We start from the raw sequence: 11571 nt of genomic DNA, 5'->3' as shown, positions 1-11571 counted from the left end.
TTGTGAGATTGTGTATTTTCTTGTTGCTCTCGCAAGCACAAACTACTGAACTGATTGAGTTGAAATGTGGTACAGTAGGGGGGCAGATAAAATAGGCATTTCTCATTTAAAGTAATTAGTAGTAAAGTAATAAAGTATCCAGATTTTAACCCAGATGACAAAATCCTGTACATACATCTATTGTACAATTTTATTATAACGCAACAAACTTTAAAACTGACGTATAATTTTAAAATTGCAAGTGTAGTAGGCCTAAATAAAGAGAATATTATATTTGCCTATCAAACAGCCGCAAATATCTATGTCCCGTATTTAGGCTATATTAATAATAACATTCTTCAAATGACATAAAATGTCTAAGAAAATCTTATTTTACGAGACCAAATACAGCTTCTGTTACTCGTAATGGGTGTTGTTAAGATATATGTTATGAAGCGGTTGTGGTGTAGTGGTTAAAGGGGCAGACTCCCACGCTGGAGTCCCGGGTTCAAATCCCAGTCGGCTAATTAAAATTTTGTTTGAAATTTTCGAATTAAAAATTTTTAATTATGGTTTTAATGCATAGTTTATACTATTTCATGTTAAAATATGTTAAATTGAAATTTTTTTATTTATTTTTTTTTATTTAAAAATTTCCATATATGGGGGATTCCATATATGATCATATCTAATCTAAGATAAAAAAAAATTTATATGGCCATATATAAACTTTTTCATAAGGGCTCAACAAGTAGTAGGACTGCTGTCAGTGGACACGGTCATACCGATGATCACGGAGGGTGAGGACAATTGGACCTGTGTGTCACATTACATCTAGGGTATTCTCCGGTCAAGAAGCTCGACCTTGACCGGGATGCGGTGTAGGTCATGAAGTATCTAAATGAAAAAAACGGTGAGAGCCCTGAGGGCCCTGAGGGCCTGTGAGGGCTTAGGTCACATGTTGGCCTGACTTGAAGTAATGTGACAAACAATTCCAGGTCTGTGTCCAACAGAGTAGAGGGGGTTTTTTAGTGAGTAGTCTGTGATAGATTCAGGAGTCTCACACTACAGGCTGGCTACCTGTGTGCGTAAGAGCATTTTCCCTCCTCTCCCAAAAAAAAAAATATTTATATATAACGTGTATTCTAAATAGTTTTACAGTCTTCATGTTAACCTGCCACCATGTTCACATGACCTTGTAATGTGTGTTTCTGGTCATGTTTCAAAGAGGTATGGGGTGAATATGGGATTTTTCACTTGACTGTAAAATCATCAAAATTTCATGGGGTTTTATGGATGATATTCAAACAAATTAGTTTTTCATGTCTATTGTCTAATGAATGGTTGTAGAAAAAATGGTAAAATACCCTCGCCACAGCAAACCTGCATACTGTAGGTACTAAGCGAATTTCCATTTGCCTGAATTTATTTTAAATGAATCTATTTAAATAACACTAGCTGTAACCCGCGGGCTTTCCCCCGTTTAACTTCTTAATTTTCAAGATGATCTCGTTCGCATGGCTCAATCACGTCCTGGTTGAAGTTCGTTCGCTACGCTCACTCACCTTTTGGTTGGAGCTCGTTCGCTATGCTCACTCACCTTTAGGTTGGAGCTCGTTCGCTGCGCTCACTTGCCTTCAGGTTAGCTCGTTTGCTACGCTCACTTGCCTTCAGGTTAGCTCGTTCACTACGCTAACTCGCCTCTAGGTTGAAGTTCGTTCGCTATGCTCACTCACCTTTTGGTTGCAAATTAGCTGTTGTCATAAATGTAAAAGAAATAATAGTGCTGCACTCTGTTGGTAATACTTGTAACTTTAATGCTATTGAACATCATAGAACAGAACCATCTTGTTTAATTGAAACAGCTGTTAAGATTCATTAATTCCATTTCTCATAAGGTTAACATGGGAAACTCCAGAGCCACTGGGGCGGAGCCGATTGGACGGATCACGAAATTGATGGTGTATAAACCTATTCCATGAAATTCTACACGTATGTACCAAGTTTCGTGGCAATCGGTTCAGCGGTGTCTGAGTTTATCACTGCCAAATATACAAACATCCTCTTTTATACTTATAGATTAGGTTTAACGAGTACCTAGGTTTGCTGCTACAGTGAGGCTAATCAAGTGTGTTTTTACTGTTTTTAGTAACAGTTTAGTAGCTACGTGTAAAATTAATAAATTTTCCAAGATTGACCGAATGATTTTCATAAACAAGCAAAACTTTTTACAATATTCTCTATAAGAATACTATAGAAATTTTAAACTTGCAATTTTGGGAATTTTCTCCATAACCAATAACCGTAAGTTACAAAAACACTTTGGTATACTAAATTATTTGTTTTTTAATCTCTTTAAAATGGTCTAGAGAGAAATTAGGAAAATTTGTGTTTTGAGAGTCAAAAATTATAAAAACCTATTTTTACCCCATAAAACCGTCACGGTTGTAAAACCCTGTTCCGATAGTCCGATTATGCTGGTTCGCAAAATCATTGAAGTTTATTTCGCCTTACACCTTCAAATCAAATTTAATCCAAGTCGGACAAAAATTACTTAATTGATTTATATATATTTGAACTAATAATGTTTTTGGCCCCCGGAGGACAACAAAATGGAAAAGTATATCGGTCCCAGCTCCAGGTCTTACCGTGCCACCTACATTAATAGTTACACTTTCCTATAGGGAAATTTGCTAAAAGGGGTTCACATGTTATTTTAATGCAACAACACCACAATATTGCTCTACAGTATACTCCCTCTTATCCGGACACCTTTTAACCGGACATCGGTTTAACTGGACTACACTTGGTAGAAGTGACATCTCTTAATCTGGATAATTTTTATCAGCACATCGGTTTAACCGGACTAGATCGGTAGGAAGTGGGCGGTACAGAAACGATTGTTCTTATGGGAATGATTTGAGACCAATGATTATGTGTCTAATTACAATGCTCTCCTAATTTTAATAGAGTATGCATTTAAACAGTCCGTTTTAACGAGATTTTGGGGACATCGGTTTAACCGGAAAAACCATTATCCGGACTGGTCTCGGTCCCGAGGGTCCAAATAAGAGGGAGTCTACTGTACTTAGGATGAAACTGGGTATACAAAAGTAAATACATATCCAATATAATGAGTTTCGAAAAGCATCATTGACAAAGCATCATCCTATGGGGTAAATATGAATTTTTGTAACTATACACTCAGAAAACCTTAAGATTCCTTGCTTGGGTTTAGTGGATGTGTAAAAACAAAGTAGTATATTGTGACTTCCCCCGATGAAGGGTTACGGTGGTAGTATATAGGAAAAAATAGTATCCCATGAAATTTATAATGACTATGGTTGATAAACCCCCACTTTTGATATGATTGTATATAAGAGAGTGAACACATATATAATATAATTGATTTACACAAAGCATCCTAGCTGGACCATGAGAGTATGCTTTCACGGGAGTTGTATGGGATTTAACTTGAAAATCCAATGGGTTTAGTGGATGTGTTAAAAAGAGCTTTAAAACAAACAAAGAAATATATTGTGTCTTTAATTCCTCGATGCTATGGGTAAAATTATCATCCTGGGATTAAATCAAAAGTGGCTGAACTGTTGATGACACTCTGGATGTAACTCTGATGATATGACTGGATGTAAGAGAGTGAAGACTTATCTAGCATGAAAGTGAAAGCTTCCTATCCAGATGATGAGAACAGGCTTTCTTAGAGGGTTATGGGGCAAATATATTTTATTGTTGTATTTTTTACTTTGAAAACTTCAAAATTCCACATTCTAGCTGAAGATTTTTTAAAGCTAAAAAAACAATTACTATTGTCAGATCTATTGTTGTTGTTTTTTTCGATTTATCATAGTCACTCTATCATAATATTATTGTTTGATAAAGGGTTACTATACAGAGAAAATTTCCTATACAGAGATTCCGATGTAGTTCTAATGCGACTAAGGTAAAGCTCCGCTATTAATGTAATTTGGTTGAATACAATAAACACTCATCAGGTTGAGTTTTACTAACTGTCTTGATTAGATCATGTGAACTGGCTTTTATGGGGTGAATATAGATTTCTTTCTAAATTAACTTGAAAACATCCACAAAAATGTAGATATTTTCTGATCTCTATATTAATTAATGACATAAAGACAGTTTTCAAAATCCCTTTTCTTTAGTTTGCTGATAATGATGTTCTCAGCTAAGTTTTGTCCCAAGTCCAAAGATAATATGATGTCAATTCCACCAAGAATAAGTTGTTAAATTTTAGCATAAAACCAAATTCTCTGGATACTGAATATTTCCTATATGGCAGCCTGTTCTGAACATATAACCAACAGAGGCCATGGTGTTTTGTTGACTTTTCATTTAAGTTACGACCATAAGCATTCACCACATCTGCATCAAGGCCTCAGGCATGCTCGAAATGATCTCCTGCTCTGCAAGAGTGCAAGACACTGTTTGAGCATCGAGCATGCATGCCTGCTCGATCCAGTTTAGTCCTTTGTGCGCCAACCTAGAGTACTACGGTGGAGTCTGGTCGCCTTAACTAACCTTATTAAGCTCAGCCTTATTAACTTATTAAGTTATTATTAGCCTTATTAACTACCTTCGTTTCGTCCACACACGGGAAGAATGAGCGTGCACCTAGTAAATAAAATCTCTTATTCATAGTTGCAGGATTATACTGTACATGGTGCCACGGCTGTTTGAACGCACTGTAATTAATTTATGAAAATAAAACTTGTTTACGTATTTTATGTACTTCTTGAAAGCCAGCCATCGAACTGAATGACCATATTTGCACTTGCCTTGTAGCTGCAAACCTACGTACTCACTGCACCTTAGGTTATTTAAATTAAATGTAAATCAAAGTCTTAACTATCAATAATTACAAACACGTTTGAATTATATCTCAAACAAGCAACTAGAAATTCGTTTAGCTAGTTTGTTGACACTTAACCGTAGATAGCGTAATGAATGAGGATCTTTAAGATTTTACTGTTTAACATTCACTTCTATATTGATCAACTAAATTATTGTAATAAGATTTGGCACCTCAGAGGGGTTTCCGATTTCTTACATTTACTTTCAGTTATAAACTTAATACCACATAAAATATTTAAACGTATAATTTTCTTTACGTTTTACACGTAATCATCCTTTCTCTTCTCCCCCCTGTATGTTTCCTCTAACAATAGCCACGAGTGGCAATGTCGATGTACCGTGACATTGACTGAACTCTGGCTTCTAATAGAATATTATGGTCTTTTTTGTATTGAAATACCATAAATTATGATCATAAACCATTCACATCACTATAACCTGTGTTTTACAACTACTCGTAAAGCTTTATTCCCCCAATTACATCCATGGAATTTATGAACGCTTACACGATAGCAGTGAAAAAATGGCGAATCCAACAAGTCTCCTGAAAAAAGTATACGGACAATGGAACTAATTATCAGTCATGTTGCTATTTGGGACTATATAAATTCATACAAACAATGAGCGGAAATATTTTAAACGCCATCTTAAGCATTCCATAATTTTATTTAAAGTTGTTTTAACTTTTTTAGCGAATTTACCATACAGGGAATAAGCTATTACTCATGGTAAGACACTGACCTGGGGCAGATTTACTTTTTCGTTTCGAGGTCCCTAGAGCCCAAAATAACCAACCTTTCAAATTCATATATAAAATTGGTTTTCTTATTTTTGACCCTAAAAACATAAAATTTAGCAATCTCTTTCCAAACCATTTTGTAGAGCTTAAATAAAATTAGTATATTGAAGCGTTATTATGCGCCTAATGGTTACGGAGTAAATAAAAAAAAAAAATTTAAAATTCCCATGTTATTCTTATGTTCATATAGTAAACTGTTGTTGTTTGCTTGCTTATGAGCATATTTTGATCACATTTGAAAAATGAATCAATTTCATACTAAACTTTTAACATTTTACAAAAAAAAAACTGTTTTGCCCTCCCTGTTGCAGCAAACCTAGAGTACTCGTTAAACTAATGCTATTTAAATAGGGAATAAATGTGATATTTTTAAGGAGACATTTTAGTGTAAATCCAATTAGGTTAATGGAAATTCGCTTAGTCTGCAGGTATGCTGCGGTGGGAGTATTTATATTTTAAGTGGCAACAACGTAACAAAATTAAGCAATTAAAATTCATATCATTGTTAAGTTAAGTTTTTAAATTTCTTGCATAATCTTTAAATGTAAACTGGTATCTTATATAGATCCATTGTCGTCTGGAAATTATTTCATATCGATGGACCAGTCATTGTTGTTTGGAATCCAAGTACGGCGACCGCAGATGGGGTCAGGGCACCGTAGGACCCCTTGCTAGGACCTTGGCCCACAGTATGTCTGGGTCTGTTGCTATATGTTGCAGCTACCGTCTGTTGCATCTCCAAGTGATGCTAATGTCCATTGTCTTCTCTCACCTCTGATCTAGACATTAATATTAATACCCTTGCATCGCTCTGAATTTGTTTGTACCCTGAATTACGCTTTGTTCGAGTGTTTATCTCATTGCCCATATTTGCAACATTTTTGACAAATATACCGACAAGAACAAAGAACTGCCTTATTTAAATTTGACCTAATTTTTTGTTTCGTTTGATGTCATACGCTCGATAGTATTTCTTTCTAAGCACATCGTTTAAGATTAATCCCTTTATGTTACAGCCCAGCAAATAGTGTTTTCCTCTTAGCAGGGAAAACCACTAATATAAGTAGTGCTAACACAAACGGACGGAGTGAAATGTATGTTACATTTAGCGTATAACTTGTTCATTGACATGGCTTATCCATCAACTATCTTGATGTTGTCTAAAGCTATGGCACAATTATGCCAACATTATACCTACCCTAAAGTAAAGAACCTTACTTAGTTGGGTAATTGTGTGTAGTAGAGTTTAACTGATTTTCTCACTTCTTAATCATTGTCCCTAACTGTATTCTAACCAAAGCTTAAAAGTCGTTTCACAAGTTAGGATTTTATGTAATGCCAATCAGAATAAAATGTATAAATATTTAAGTAAAAAAAAATCACAACAAAATTTTTGAACCACTGTTAATAATATTAGGCCGTGCCAAAACTCCCATGTTGTGTACGGAAATACTCATGTTTGGTGTATTTCTGTAGATTCCCGGTGTTTTTATCTACCGTGCCGTGACAGTTTGTTATATAAGTGTATTCCCTGATAAATCAATCTCAACACAAGTATAACGGCAGTCAGCGCTGTTTCTCAACTACAATATACTATCCACGAAGTAACGTTTCGGCAAAGTCGTGGCACGTTTCTCAGGTCACAGGTAACCACTCTTGAACCAGCATCACTGTGACTGACTGACAGTTCAAGACAAGTTCCACTAGCATACTCTCTAAATCGTGTACACCTATGTTTTCTGTTATCTGGATAGTCCTCGGAGATCTTGAATTTGAACTTTTAATTGAATCAGACGTTTTGATTGCATTTTAGGTTTATTTTCCAACCTTTTTACTGTAATTATTCATAATGTTATACGGTAAATTAAACTAAACACTTACTACTAAACAACCATATTTAACCCTCTGGACATCGTCCCGTAGGGTTTCAAACTATATTCAAAACCTATAAATGACCACAACTCTATTTTTTCAATTACGCTTCTACAACTTATTGAAACCTTTTATAGGTAAAAACTTAAAAAATAGGTTTAAAATTTGTTAAAATGAACAATAATGTACAAAACATAGTTTTTCAATGATAAAATACTATCTTTTATAAGTAAAAAATAATGAAGAATACAATATTTAGAAAAGGTTTTTAATCACATTCCATATAAATTTGGAGAAAACAGGCAAAACAGTAGAATAAATACTGCAAATTTTAAGCCGTTCGAGAAATTTGGTTGCTGAGGTTAGGTTAGATGACACTGTTCTTATCTTACCTAACCCAACCAAACTTCTGGAATAGCTTAAAATGGTTACTTTTCCAATTTGACAAGCTGATTGATATTACAAACTTTCCTGTTTATCTTTGTTGTGTTATTCTTGTTAGTTTTTAGAAGATAACTGTAACAAAAGGCCCATAAGATCATAAGTTCGCCTCAATAAAAAAATTTTGGATTTCGTTTGAAATGTGTCCTTGAACTAGACAAATAAGACTTAATAAGTTTTCTGTTTACATTGCTGCGTGTGCAATGGTGAATTTCATATATTTAAATATATATATATATATATATATATATATATTTAAGAGGTTGGCGGCCTCTTTTAACCTTGCACTTGCCCGTCCACATAGACTACAGATCTGTGCGTGGAACGTATCCAGCAAAGCAAGGGGTGAGCCGGTACAGTACAAAGGTGAACTGTACTGATAAAAGTTAGTGGCAGTGACCAGGATCCGATCCCACGACACTACTGCCTTGGGCCCGAAGTCCGCGACGATACCGACTTAGCCACCGACTCAACAATTGGTCCATAACCAATGATAATTTTACATAACAAAGATTATTTGAAATAAAAATAGGCAGTTAAAATGCTAAACATTCTCAAAAGATGTTGTACGTATTGACCTGTTGAATAACGATGTTATATAACCACATTAGTTAGTTGTGTTGGTTTTTATTGTACAATTCGAAGGCAGTAAAACGTACACTAAAAAGAACATCAGTAGAGCCCTACAAATCATAAACCTTGGCGGCTCCCTGATTGGAGCGTCTCTCTAGCAATAGCTGTTGGACAAGCCTAGCACTTGGATCGCTGTTACTGCCAATGCTCCATATTTCAAACATAATATTCAAACAACTCCCGAGTTAATTTAATGATCAGTAGTTTCTAAGTAAGATTTATCTCCAATTTCTAGTGTCACTATATTTCACCGCTGCTACATGACGCGTATGCAAATAGAGCGATCTGTCTCTGGTCTATATCTGGGTCGTCCACAGTCTGTGCAATGCCAATGCCAAGGTACAAGTATCAAGTTCCTTACGTTCACTTTCACACAAGCTCGTGCAGATAACAGTCGTGATCGACTGGGAGTCCCCGATGTTTAATACTCATTCACTTTCGTTGTGGACCAGAAAGAAAGTGAATTTTAAAAAGGAATTGCACTTGTCGTGTGTTGTCTGCGATGAAGAGCATGCATGTAGTCAATAGCCTGACTGCAAGTTATTCCAAACATAGTTCTAACTTAGATTGTAACGTAGTTGATGGTAATAATCTTTTGGTGACTTAATTAGTTTCGAGATGGAGGGAAAACATTTAAAAACAAAATTAGGACACTCACAATTCCATGTGAGTGTTATTGAAACAAATTTCTATGCTGAATAAATCAAGGTTATTAATTTCATAAAATATTATATATCTGGAAAAATTATTTTCTTCACTAAGAAAGCTAAATAATTAACTGACATTAATTCCGAACAGGAAATCGAACTCACAAGAGAACCCCGGACGGCATGGCGATTTGCCACCGTTAACGGCTGATAGTGTGGTCTTCGAACCCTAAACAAGTCATTTTACCGAGCAACAGCATGAACTTCACACACGGCAGCAGGAGTTAGATTTTTACCCGTAGTTGGAGCAAGTTTTTGCCTAACGATTGCCGCGAACAATGCACCAGTGGGTGTTCTAACTGTTCCTAATTAAATTCGTATATTGGTGGATTTTTTTTATAAATTAATTTAATTATTAGGGTCCTGGAATTCAAAATTGTTTTTGCAATATACGCTTTCCTTGTAAAATTGTCTGAGGATTCAAATAGTTAAATTGCTCGCCTCAAATGTGGAGTTCGCTTGTTCAATTCCAAGCAATATTGTAACTATACCCAAATGCAGTTCGATTCTCCTACAAAAAAAAACAACAAGGATATACAGACGTAGAAATACAAAATAAGAAATAAAAAGATATATTAGTTTAAACCCATCTACGAAATCAAATTTAGGGCTTGCAAAAAAGCTATAAACCCCCCAATTTAAATAATCAACGAGGCCCTCTTTGTTGCTCAAGTTAGAGAAAGGGATATGGAAATAAATTACTACTCTATCTAATATTGAGATCTTTGATGCAAGATTGTAAAACAGTATCTTTCAGCTTTCGTTAAATCAAACTATAATCACTTGATATGTTAGAAGGTAGCGTTGTAGGTCTGTCAGTATTAAAATTCGATAACAATCGATCAGCGCACGCTGTTTAAATTGTTCAAACGATAAAACATGAAGCAATAAGTTCACACGTTGTAGCCTAGCGGCAGAGTTGCTACATGTTGAGCAATTGTGGAACCAATTGAGAACTGTTAGCCAATGGTAACCTAGCAGATAATAAATAAACACATTACCACCAATGCCATGTGGTAGCTGTAGGGTGCATGAATCATACTATGTGTTCTACTGATTGAAACAGATAGTTATTGCGTCATGTCGCATAGTTACTGCCTAATGAAGCTGTATTAACATTACCGACATTAGGAGGAGGATATAAGTAAGTTTACAGGATTAATTTAATCTCCTTTCTTTGCTCTCATAAACGAATGTACAACACTCACCATTTAAAATGGTGCTTTGTAAATCTATTAAGCAGAAACTCAAACTATGACACCATAATAATTTTTTTTTGTCTAGCTTCCACTTGTTGTCTTATAAGTCAGGAAATAGTAAAATTAAATCAAACATAGGCCTAATATAACAATATACTTAAATAAACACCAATTTGACTGTAACTTTTCAATTGAACTGCTATTAGAAGAAATTGAGGAAGCCAATCTCTAGAAAAATAAGTTATAAGTAATGCGGTGAAACAATTTGTTTCGAGAATTTCATTTTATTTTGAAATGCTTTAAATAATTTGCAAGCCATTGAAAACGGTGTAACAGTCAAACTCTTTGTCTGGGTAACTGAGTGACAACAGTGACTTGGTCTCGATCAAAAGCTATGTTGATTTTGAGCCTAGATGCCATCGTTCTATAAATTTACTACATTAGTCTTAAAAAATCTAAGTTAGATTGTAACAAAATCAGAGTTTTTACTATTCTCTTTCAAAGATACAGAATACTACTGGCATCGAACATACGAAGTGTAAAATACGTTACCTTACAACATTTGCCGATGCATGTTGACCACTAGGACGTACTAGCATGAGATGAACTATGTCATAAACCAACGGCCAATGGAATCGAGGACAAGCCAATGGCTCATAACCGCCAGATATGTCTGGTGTTGTTTTATCACACGAGGAAGAGCTAATGGCACATCTCAGCTGGATGACAGCTGCTGCACTACTTATCACCGGTGTCAGGTGTTCTAGTTGTTATCAACTCTGCAATCCATCTAGATGAGAGCAGAGGTGCTTATTTTGTGTTGTTTTGGGATTATAAGTTTATATGTATTGAATGGAATATAAACTGAGTATCTCATTTATAATGACACATAGTTATAATTAACACATCCATTTATGAATGGTGTTAGGTTACGCTTTACGTTTATAAGGTTCACTTTACTCCAACACATGGTAAATCTGTTTAGAAATATTTCTTCTCTGTTCATAAAGTCTCTTATCCGAAGAATAAGCCAAAAGCTACTTCAATGCTA

At 35.1% G+C, this 11571-nt stretch overlaps 1 protein-coding gene across 1 annotated transcript in view; it reads left to right on the top strand.

The window, feature by feature from the left end:
* Positions 1–11571, top strand: part of LOC128987204 (ras-related and estrogen-regulated growth inhibitor-like) — a 149337-nt gene that overhangs the window by 52853 nt on the left and 84913 nt on the right. The gene's annotated exons all lie outside the window — the stretch shown is intronic.

The sequence above is a fragment of the Macrosteles quadrilineatus genome, unplaced genomic scaffold (assembly GCF_028750875.1).
Source record: "Macrosteles quadrilineatus isolate MER2022 unplaced genomic scaffold, UCM_ALF_1.0 Scaffold_2__2_contigs__length_208266976, whole genome shotgun sequence".
Taxonomy (NCBI): Eukaryota; Metazoa; Arthropoda; class Insecta; order Hemiptera; family Cicadellidae; genus Macrosteles; species Macrosteles quadrilineatus.
This window is presented reverse-complemented; position numbering and strand designations above follow the sequence as displayed.